This window comes from Trichechus manatus, unplaced genomic scaffold (genome assembly GCF_000243295.1).
Source record: "Trichechus manatus latirostris isolate Lorelei unplaced genomic scaffold, TriManLat1.0 scaffold00013, whole genome shotgun sequence".
Lineage (NCBI taxonomy): Eukaryota > Metazoa > Chordata > Mammalia > Sirenia > Trichechidae > Trichechus > Trichechus manatus.
In genome coordinates, this window is record NW_004443949.1 from 108,431 (window position 1) to 119,237 (window position 10,807).

The 10,807-nt window shown below is 40.9% G+C and overlaps 1 long non-coding RNA gene across 2 annotated transcripts in view; it reads left to right on the forward strand.

Moving 5' to 3' along the window:
- Nucleotides 1–1,317: 1,317 nt before the first annotated feature.
- LOC111819604 (uncharacterized) overlaps nt 1,318–10,807 on the forward strand; it is a 48,153-nt gene continuing 38,663 nt past the window's right edge. For both annotated transcript variants that reach the window (XR_002823182.1, XR_002823181.1), the window contains exons 1-2: nt 1,318–1,901; nt 4,074–4,148. This is a non-coding gene — a long non-coding RNA (uncharacterized LOC111819604). The remainder of the gene's footprint in view (nt 1,902–4,073; nt 4,149–10,807) is intronic.

The window sequence follows — 10,807 nt, forward strand, 5'->3', positions numbered from 1 at the left end:
CCGTGAATGCTTCTTGCCATTTACTTTTCTAAAGTGTGGGAGAAATTTAAGCTTTCAATTTAAGCATGGAAGATTAAACACAAGTTTTCTTCCCTTAAAATGACACTAAAATGACAATGCAATTATAAATATAAGAAGATTGGAAATATCAGAAACTGGAAGCAGATAGATAAATGGCGAAGCCCAATGACACGAAGCTGGTAGAAGGGAGAATGTAGAAGCAGGCTAACGCATTCTTCTTGATTCCAGAACGCTCAGGAATTAGAGGTACTAGGTACCTCTGACAGACAGTAATAAGTGGGACTGAAAACAGGAAGTCTGATTTAAAGTCTACATGAGAAACAGCTGCACACTTAGACACACTCCCTTATCCTGTGCAAACCAACAATTAGTACTTTTCCACACCAGGAGAATTTTAGGCTTTTCACTATGGAGAAGTTGAACCAGAAAGACTCTTGACTTAACGATAATTTTAATACAATTAAAGGAAGAGTTAAACAAGGAAAAATTGAAGTCCTAAATACTGGATGGCACCACGTGGCTCTGATAACCCTGGAAGTTCATGCTTCCATTTCCTAGCAGAGTACTGGCCCTCCTCCTCTAAGGAAATAGAAAAACAGCAACGACAAGATACAATTTACACAGCATTAGCCATATTGTCGCTCGTTGCAGTCAAGTTGGCTCTTACTCGTAGCCACCCCACGTACCACAGAACAAAACAGTGCCTGGTCCTGCACCCTCCTCACACTCATTGTTATGTTTGAGCCCATTGTTGCAGCCTCTGTGTCAGTCCATCTTATTGAGGGTTTCCCTCTTTTTCACTGAACCTCTACCTTACCAGGAGCCCTGGGGGCGCAGTGGTTAAGAGGTTGGCTGCTAACCAAAAGGTCAGCAATTCTAATCCACCACCAGCTCCTTGGAAACACAATGGGGCAGTTCTACTCTGTCCTATAGGGTTGCTGTAAGTTGGAATGGACTCGATGTCAAAGGGTTTCTACTTTACTAAGCATTATGTCTTTTTCTGGTGATTTGGTCTTTACTGATGACATGTCCAAAGTAAGCAAGATGAAGTCTCACCATCCTGGCTTCTAAGGAGCATTCTGGCTGTATTTCTTCCAAGACTAGCTGTTCATTCGTGTGTTGTACCAGGCTCCACTGTGACGGCGCCACTGTGACGGCGCCACTGTGACGGCGCCACTGTGACGGCTCCACTGTGACGGCGCCACTGAGACGGCTCCACTGTGACGGCTCCACTGTGACGGCTCCACTGTGACGGCTCCATTGTGACGGCTCCACTGTGACGGCTCCACTGTGATGGCTCCATTGTGATGGCTTTCTTTATGAACCCAGGCAGTCTGACTTCGGAGTCCATGTGCAAACCACTACACTACACCGCCTCACGCAAGAGGAGAGACTGCTCAAGATGCCACAATTGAGGAAATGCTCAACCCACTCACCCCACAGTGATGCACACAGAGTGTACAGCTTCCTAGTGCTTTCCTCTTAAGGATGAGCTGGCAGCCACAGATAACAAGGCCATAGACGGAAGCCTATAATTGGAACCAGAGACTCCAAAATAAGCAAACAAACAGGGAGAAAAAACACTCAGGGAAACACCAAAGGAACATAAGAAAAAAAAAAAAAAACTATAATTAATACTCCCAGAAAGATAAGAGAAGACATTGCATCCTTGAAACAGACCAGGAGGTTCTAAAGGAGTGAACACCCAACAAACAAAAAAGAGCTCTTGAATACTAAGCCAGGAGGGATTAGCGGGGGCGATTCCAAATGCCCTCCTCTAACTGACTATAACTTGATAAGTGCTTCGGATCATCAGGAAGTTGGGGCAACTCCTGGCGCATTCTGTCAATTTATTCTAATCGTATGGCATCTGGAAGAAGGTAAGAGCCGGTCGTATGACGTCAGAGTTACCTCCTAATTTCAGGCAGGTGAAGCATTATTCTCTAAGTTTTGTTATTTGTCTGCATTTCGGAGATTTCAGGGGAGTGGGTTTGCTGTTGTTTTTATAGTGCATCTAAAACATGAACTCTCTATTTCCCTATTCTGTTTGCCTCCATGATTGCATGCTCCATGTTTAATGATAACATAAAAATCATATAATTTGTTTTCCATGATTAGTAAATATGCCCTTAACCTGAGCAGATTGCTTTTCTTGCTGAAAATGCTCACCAACACCATATTAATGTGTCTAAATGAATTTGTTTGATTAATCACAACATCATCCACAAACACTTGAAAAATAAAACATATAGGCAACATATAGTATTTATGTGAGTCTGTATCTGTGCTTGTTGAACCCAGGGATTTATGGAGCAGAGGAATACATGCCTACAGGTTTGATACACGACATCAGGTTGAAATTTTATTATTCAGGCAAAATGCCACGAGCATCCGTTGAACCTAATGCAAAGCACTGTGCTACACCCTGGAGATACAAACATGAGTAACAGACAGTTCCTCCACTCAAAGATACCACCATCTTGCAAACTAACTTCCATAATTCCTATGTGCTTTTGAGACTGAGCATTTATGCTATGCTGCATTTATTTATCAAAAGTCAATGAACTGTTTATCCAGCCCTCTCTGCCATTCTAGGCCATCATTGCTCTAGTTGTATTCCAAGGCATTCACTGCAAAGGGTGAATGCTAGAAACATATCTCATTATCTAAAGACCTCTCAGCTTAGAACCCTAAAGTGTGATCTAAGTGGGAAGTAGACAGAAATATCCCAGGATGCTACTCGTACGTGGGTAAATGGACCATTTATCTGTTTAAACATAGTAGAAAGACGATACCAGAAAATACAGCATTTGGCTTTACCTCCTCAATATCGTCCCATTTCCAGAGTCAGCATTCTAAGTATCTGAATCTTACACCAAGAGACACAAGAAAACACCTAGATATGGTCTGTAAGTGATGCTCGCTGTGTCAAACAACAAACTGTCTCCTTCTCACACAACATTTTCTGATTCACGTTGTCCATCTAAGATTTTAAGGAATAGTGTTATATTTTTTTTTTCTTTAAATGAAGGTAAGCTCAGACAGATTTCATACTAAAGAATTAAAAATTAAGGCCAATGTTGAAGCCTCTATTTAAAGTTTAACCATCGAGGAAAGCATTAGTAAAGTTCAGCTTTTGTGGAACTTTTTCTAAGCACCCAGCTCAGGGTAGCCATCCCCACAACTTCTTGAACAAGTACAAAACCAGTTACCTTTGAGTCGACTCTATCTCATGTTGACCCCGTGTGTGTCAGAGTAGAACTGCCCTCCATAGGCTTTTTTCAGAAGTAGATCACCAGGCCTTTCTTCCGAGGCACCTTTGGGTGTGCTTGCACTGCCAAATATCAGTTAGCAGCCAATTTGCACCACCCAGGAACTCCACAACTTCTTGAGATTGTCTTATTTAGGAAGCAGTTTGGGCGCTTTACAATACAGGACTGGGATTAAATTCCTTTCCCATGTCTATGTGCTCTTTCTCCCAGTGAGATTATTAATGCATCCAACGCATGGTCACATTTACTTGTGTCCCCAGCTTCTAGCAATATTCTAGAAGCTATGATACATACAAAAAAATATTAATTTCTTTTAGAATGAAGAATGCAAAGCCTTTAATCTCAACTCTTATCCCGCCATTTTCTGGCTATGGAAAATGTTTGCTAATTGAGTTTTTGCATTGCCTTTGAATATGAAGGAAAAGACTTCTGCTTCTGGTAACATGCTAGATTAACTCTGCAGTACAGCCTTCCAATCGGAAACAATGAAAATGGCGAAATAAAACATTTCAGAAACCCCTTTTAAAAATGCGCACTCTTTGGTAGGAAATTAAATAATCCACAAAGGAAAAAATAAATATAAAGATGGGCAATCAGGAAGGCCAACAGTCAGCAAACCCAGCAGTTTTCCCAAAGGTGCTTTTCAGCTGAAGTTTTCATATTTGTTTTGGGATAAGGAGGGTGATCGCACATCCTGATTTGCCCAGGTCAGTACTAGTTAATGCTTGTTGCCTTGCTGTAATTATTAACAGTATCACTTTTCTTTTTTATTTTCAAAAGTATCTGGAATGATATATGGTCACCCAAAGCCTGAGAGATAGGACGATAGGACTGTAAGTGTGGAACTCATCAAAGGTGGGTATTCTGATAGGAGACCCTTGCAAAAACCTGCAAGTCAATGGCTGATCCCCTCCATGGCAGCGTGAAAGATAAATAAGGATACGGAGCAGCAGAGGACAGATGGCATGGAAAGTGGCCTGCATTTACTCTGACACTAGGTAGAGAAAAAATAAATTTGCTCCTGAGAAATCACAGTCAGCATCAAGTCCTCATGCATATTTGCAGTCCAAATTCATGTTACCTGTGCGTTTAAATTACAGCTTAAGTGAAAAATTTTAAAGTGATTTCCAGATGCTACTTGGAGTATTATCTTCAGTGTATTAAAAAAAAGTCTTTGCTCACTAGGCAATTGTAAAACCTCTCTAAGGGAACATAACTTTAGCCAAGATCTCAAAGAATTTCTTCTGATAAAATTCCAAGGAAAATGAGAAACATAAAAGAGCTAAATGGGCTTGGAGTAGAGAGTCAGAAGGTCTAACATACGTCTGAGTAGATTTTCAGACGAAGGTAAAAAAGAGAATCGGGGTGAGGGGAGCAATATTTAAGGAGATAATGATCAAGAATTTTCCAGAATTGTTGAAAACTCCCAAGCCTCCATGTTGGAAACCCAAAAAATACCAAACGGTAATAAAAAAAAGATAATCAGACATAGCACAGTGAAACTGCAGATCATCAACGACAAGGAGATCTTAAAATCAGCCAAAATCATAAATAACTTACAAAGGAGCAGTAGTGAAACTGAAGGCTGACTTTTCATTGCAAAAATAGAATTCATAAGACAGTGGAATAACATCTTCAGTGTGTGAAGAGAAAATATTTACTTACCTGAAGTCTATACTCAGAAAAAACTATCTTTTGAAAATAAAAGAAAAATGATGGCTTTTGGTAAAAGAGAGACAAAGTTTATCACCAAAAAAAAAATTCTAGGGAATGTGCTTCAGGAAGAAGAAAAATCGTGTCCAACAGGTGGTCTTTGAAACAAGAAGAAGTGGTTAATGCAAAGATATGTGTAATTTTCTGGATAAACCTAAACAAACATTGTCATGTGAAACAGTAACGAATAAACCTAATTTGTAGACTTTAAAAACAATGTAGAATTAAAATACTGAGAAATATTAGCATTTACTTTGGGAGGAGGGAGACTGTAATTAGTACAAGGAGGCTTTGTATTGTTTGGGAGGCGAATAAAGACAGTGAATAACTTTAAAGCAAAACACCAAACCAAATTCATTGTCGTAGAGTCGGTTCAGACTCATGGTGTCCCATATGTTACAGAGTAGAACTGCTCCATAGGGTTTTCTTGGCTATAATATTAACAGAAGCAGACCCACAAGTCTTCCTTCGGTGGCGCTGCTAGGTGGGTTCCAACCTCCAACCTTTAGGTTAATGCAAACCATTTGCGTCATCTTTTGTTGCTGTGTGCCTTCGAGTCGATTCCTCTCCATAGCCACCCCTAGAGGACAGAGTAGAACTGCTCCATAGCGCTTCCTAGGCTGCAGTCTTTACATGCGCAGATCATCAGGTCTTTTCTTCTGCACAGCCGCTGGTGGGTTCGAACCACCAACCTTTCAGTCAGCAGCCAAGGGCATAATCATTGTACCACCAGGGACCTTGAATAACTTTAGATTGTGTTAAATTTCAGTATTAAAGCATCAAGGAAAGCCTCTAAAAGAATAAACTTCAAGAATTTAAACTTCAAGATAATGAAAGGACAATGTGGAACGAGTGAAAGAAAATACAGGAGGAGGAGCTCAGAGTGGGGGAGCAAGACCTTGTGTGGTCCCCGAATCGTGGGCTAGAAAGTACCTCAAAGCCCTAAGACACAGTAGCGTCACTAGTAGGGTGCAGGAGCTGCAGACCGCAGCGGGTGACACTGTCAGAGGGGGTGACACCAAAATGACTGTCTATAAAATTTTTGTGCACTATTTCAACAGACGTTTCTTATTTTTTATAAAAATATCCCTGTAGTTATAACAACAACAAAAAAGTTTTTGTAAGCCCAGCTTGTATGTATCAGTATACTTACAAGGCTAAAACTCTATGCTAATTTACTTTTGAACCTTCAAACCATTCTGGTCAGAGCTGTCATTATTACCTAATTACAATGACATTTTGACTCACGTGGTTTTGTCTGCATGGCGCTACCAGCACGCATTTTTATTGCTGCTCATGTTTTTATAGTTGCTGATTTTGTCACATTTTCTCGTGTTTTAGCTACAATATTGTGGTAATTAGCATGGAGGAGTGGTACCATGAGTTACCTCACTGGAGGACACCAACCCTAGCGACTCCACTGCTAAAATGAAATACTCATTTAGATGACCTCGGAGGTTTCCCTTCTCTCAAAGACCACAGTCCTTCACTGACTGTTATGTATTGTCTGGAAACCATTTTTTCCCCATATATATGTTGTTTAAGGGGGGCACGTAATTTCTGTCACTGTTACTCTATCCTTTCAAGAAACTGAAGTGTTGTTGTGTTGTTGTTAGGTGCTGTCGAGTCGATTCCAACTCACAGAGACCCTAAATACAACAGAACAAAACCCTGCCCAGTCCTGAGCCATCCTCACAACTGTTGTTATGCCTGAGCCCATTGTTGCAGCCACTGTGTCAATCCACCTTGTTGAGAGTCTTCCTCTTTTTTGCTGATCCTCTACTTTACCAAGCATGATGTCCTTCTCCAGGGATTGGTCCTTCCTGATAACATGTCCAAAATATGTGAGATGTAGTCTAACCATCCTTGCTTCCAAGAAGCATTCTTGAAGTGCAAAGGCACAAAGTTTAAAAGGCAGAAATAAGACAAAATTTCCAAAGGACAAAGAATACTTAAGACACTTTTAAAGAAAATACTTAGGTAGAGGTGATCAACCCTTATTACAAAGCTGTGTGGATTACAACAGTATAGTGTTAGCTGTATTGATAAAATAATGCAACATAATAAAAAGCCTAGAAATGGATCCTCATATATATGAAAAATTGATTTATGACAGAACAGTCATTACAGATATGTGTGTAAAGTATTAGTTAAGCAATATATGGTATTGGGAAAATTGACTATTCATATGGAAATGAGGGTTCCCATGGCTCACCTTTCACAAAATCAATTCTAGGAGAATCGATGACCTAAATGTTGTATTACACAATACTATTAAAAGATACTAACTCCAAAGCTTTGGTGATTCAACCTAACAGACGTTTATTACTCATTTTTCAATGTGCAATGTAGGTGATCAAGGTCAGATGTAGCTTCTTTCCACACAGTGATTCAGGAATCCAAACTCTCTTCAACTCCAGGTTCCTCCACCCCCCCGGGCCTTGATGTGTTCTGCACCTTGAAGGAGAGAAAACAAGGGTAGAGAAGGCACACCCTCTTCTTAACCACCTTGACCACTTTCTACTGGCAATGACTGGTCACAGCTCTCCCCATTAGGTCTGACTGTAGAGCCTCAGGATCTGGCTATTTAGGAAATTAGAGTCAAATTATATGGTCACCCCATCCCCAATACATAAAGGCAGAGCAGATTAAAGATAACTGCAATATGAAAGTTTGTTCAGAAAAAGGAAAGGAGTCACGTACCATCGAGTCGGTTCCAACTCATAGTGACCACATGAACAACAGAAAGAAACACTGCCCAGTCCCACGCCATCCTCACAACGGTTGCTATGTTTGAGCCCATTGTTGCAGCCACTGTGTCAATCCATCTTGTTGAGAGCCTTCCTCTTTTTCGATGACCCTCTACTTTACCAAGCATGATGTTTTTCTCCAGGGACTGGTCCCTCCTGATAACATGTCCAAAGTATGTGAGACGAAGTCTTGCCATCCTTGCTTCTAAGGAGCATTCTGGCTGTACTTCTTCCAAAACAGATTTGTTTGTTCTTCTGGCAGTCCACGGTATATTCAATATTCTTCTCCAACGCCATAATTCGAATGCATCAATTCTTCTCGGTTTTCCTTGTTATTATAATAGTCTTAGAAAACTTAAAATCTGACATGTAGGTATTGTGAAGATCCCTTTTTTCCGGCTGTGTAGGAATGTCCGTAATTAGACTTGATTCTGTGCTCTAGAAGGAACTCTCATTCCATTGTTTTCAACTTTCCAGGGAGTTCTTCACTATTCATTATCCTCTGAGGCAGTAGTTTCTCAAACTTCAGCCAGCATCAGAATCAGCTGGAGGGTTTGTTAGATCACGGAGCGCTCAGCCCCATCCATAGAGTTTCTGATTAAGTTTGGAGTGGGGCCTGATAATTTGCATTTCTAACAAGTTCCCAGTTGATGCTGACACTGATACTATAGGAACCAGATTTTGAAAGAACTACTGCTCTAAGTCCCTATCCAAAATGAGTTTTGAGGAGTAAGCCCACTGTTATGGATTGAATCGTGTCTTCCCAAAAGATACGTTGAAGTACTTTGAATGTGATCTTATTTGAGTCTTTAAACATGTTATCAGTTAGGTTAACATGAGATTATACTGGAGTCGGATAGGTCCTAATCCTAAATGACAAAACCAAAAGAACAAACTCATTGCCGTCCAGTCGTTTCCGACTCATAGGGACTCAGAGTAGAACTTCCCCACAGGGTTTCCAAGGAGTGGCTGGTGGATTTGAACTGCCAACCTTTTGGTTAGTAGCCGAGCTCTTAACCACTGTGCCACCAGGGCTCCCCTAAATGACATGTGCCCTTATAAAAGAGGAGAAAATAGATAGAGACAGGGAGACAGAGGGAGCATGGTCATGTGACGAAAGAGTCAGATGAAGCAGCTGCAAGCCAAGGGATGCCAAGGATTACCAGGAGCCACCAGAAGCCAGGAGAGCAGTTCTTTCTCAATGACCTCAGAAGGAATCAACATGGCCAATACCCTGATTTGAACGTCTAGACTGGAGAACTATGAGACAATAGATTTCTAACCTTATAAGACACACTATTTGTGGTATTTTGTTACAACACCTCCAGGAAACTAAGACACCCTTCTTGAAGAGGCTTCAGTTTTCACTACCAGCTTCCTGATGGTACAAGTTTGGAGGCATGAGGGCTATTTTATAGTCATAGGCTTTTTAAAGCCAGAATAGTGATTTATTTAGCAATAAAATTCCCACTGACATTTGATAGACTTTGGATCTATTTGCTTCTAGGAAATTCCAGGTATGAACAGCCACGTAAAGTCATTCCTAATTCACAGCTGGATCCACTTCTTTGCCTTCTGCTCTCTGCCCCACCCTCACCTCTTTCAGTGCGGTGGCAGGTACCTGGAGGTCATCAGATACAATAACCGTGAGTTGGAAGGAAACAGCCTTAGTCTGATCTTCGCCCCAGGGCTGAGTCCCTCTGTGTAATTGAGAATTCCTAATGAGCCTTTGGAAAACCTGGTGGTGCAGTAGTTAAGAGCTATGGCTGCTAACCAAAAGGTTGGAAGTTTGAATCCACCAGGCCCTCCTTGGAAACCACATGGTGTAGTTCTACTCTGTCCTATAGGGTCACTATGGGTTGGAATCCACGCAATGGGTAATGGACCATTGTTGCCCAAAGGCTTTTTCATTTTAACTTTTTAATTCTGATTTGGGGTTCAGAAATAGTCACTTTTACCAATCATTGAATATGTAAATTTCTAGACGCTCTCCATTCCTTTCTGTCTATGCTGTCAAGCTAACCACTTCTTGCTCGAACCTATGTTCCTCTTTTTATATCTGGCCATAAACACAGAGTAGAAGTCAATGTGCACTAACATTTCTAGCTCTTTCCAACCACTTCTTAAAGAGCTACACATCTACTAGGTACTTGGTCTACCTTTTGGTCTAATCAAAAGGTCAACAGTTCGCATCCACAAGCTGCTCCTTGGAAACCCTATGGGACAATTCTACTCCATCCTTATAGGGCCGCTATGAGTTGGAATCGACTCGATGGCAATGGGTTTGGTTTTGGTATTTTCATTCATCAAATTACACCATAGAGACAAGACTCAAACTGGGAGAAGATATTTGCAATACAAACAACTGACTTTACACATCCAGAATATATAAAGAACCCATACAAGTGAAAAAAAAGACAACCAATCCAGCTGAAAAAGGAGGTGAAAAAACGTGATGGGCATTTTCTAGGAGAAGAATCAGGAATGGCTCACTGATATATAACAAGCTGCTCAAACTCATTAGAATTTAGGGAAATGCAAAACTGACCTATAATGTGATGCCATTCCACATCTTTCAGATTGGAAAACATTTAAAAGTGGGATATAAAAAGTATCAGTAAGAATGTAGGATGAAGGGATCTCTCTCTTAAAAACAAGTTGTCATCGAGTCAATTCCAACTCATGGCGACCCCATGTGTGTCAGAGTAGAACTGTGCTCCCTAGGGTTTTCAATGGCTGATTTTTAGGAAGTAGATCGCCAGACCTTTCTTCAAAGGTACCCCGGGTGGACTTGAACCTCCAGCCTTTTAGTTAGCAACCAGGCAAATTAACAGTTTTCACCACCCAGGGACTCTGCAGTGCTACTGGAAAAGGATATTTACACAACCACTTTGGAAAAGAGTTTGGCATTACCTCAGAAAGGTGGCTGTTTTGTTTTTTGTTTTTTTCTCATTATTCTTTAAGAATTCTGGAAAAGATGACTTTAGTGGTGGCACCTTCACTGCACTGAATTTATTTTGTAACACACGATCCTGCTTCCTCATCGTGCCC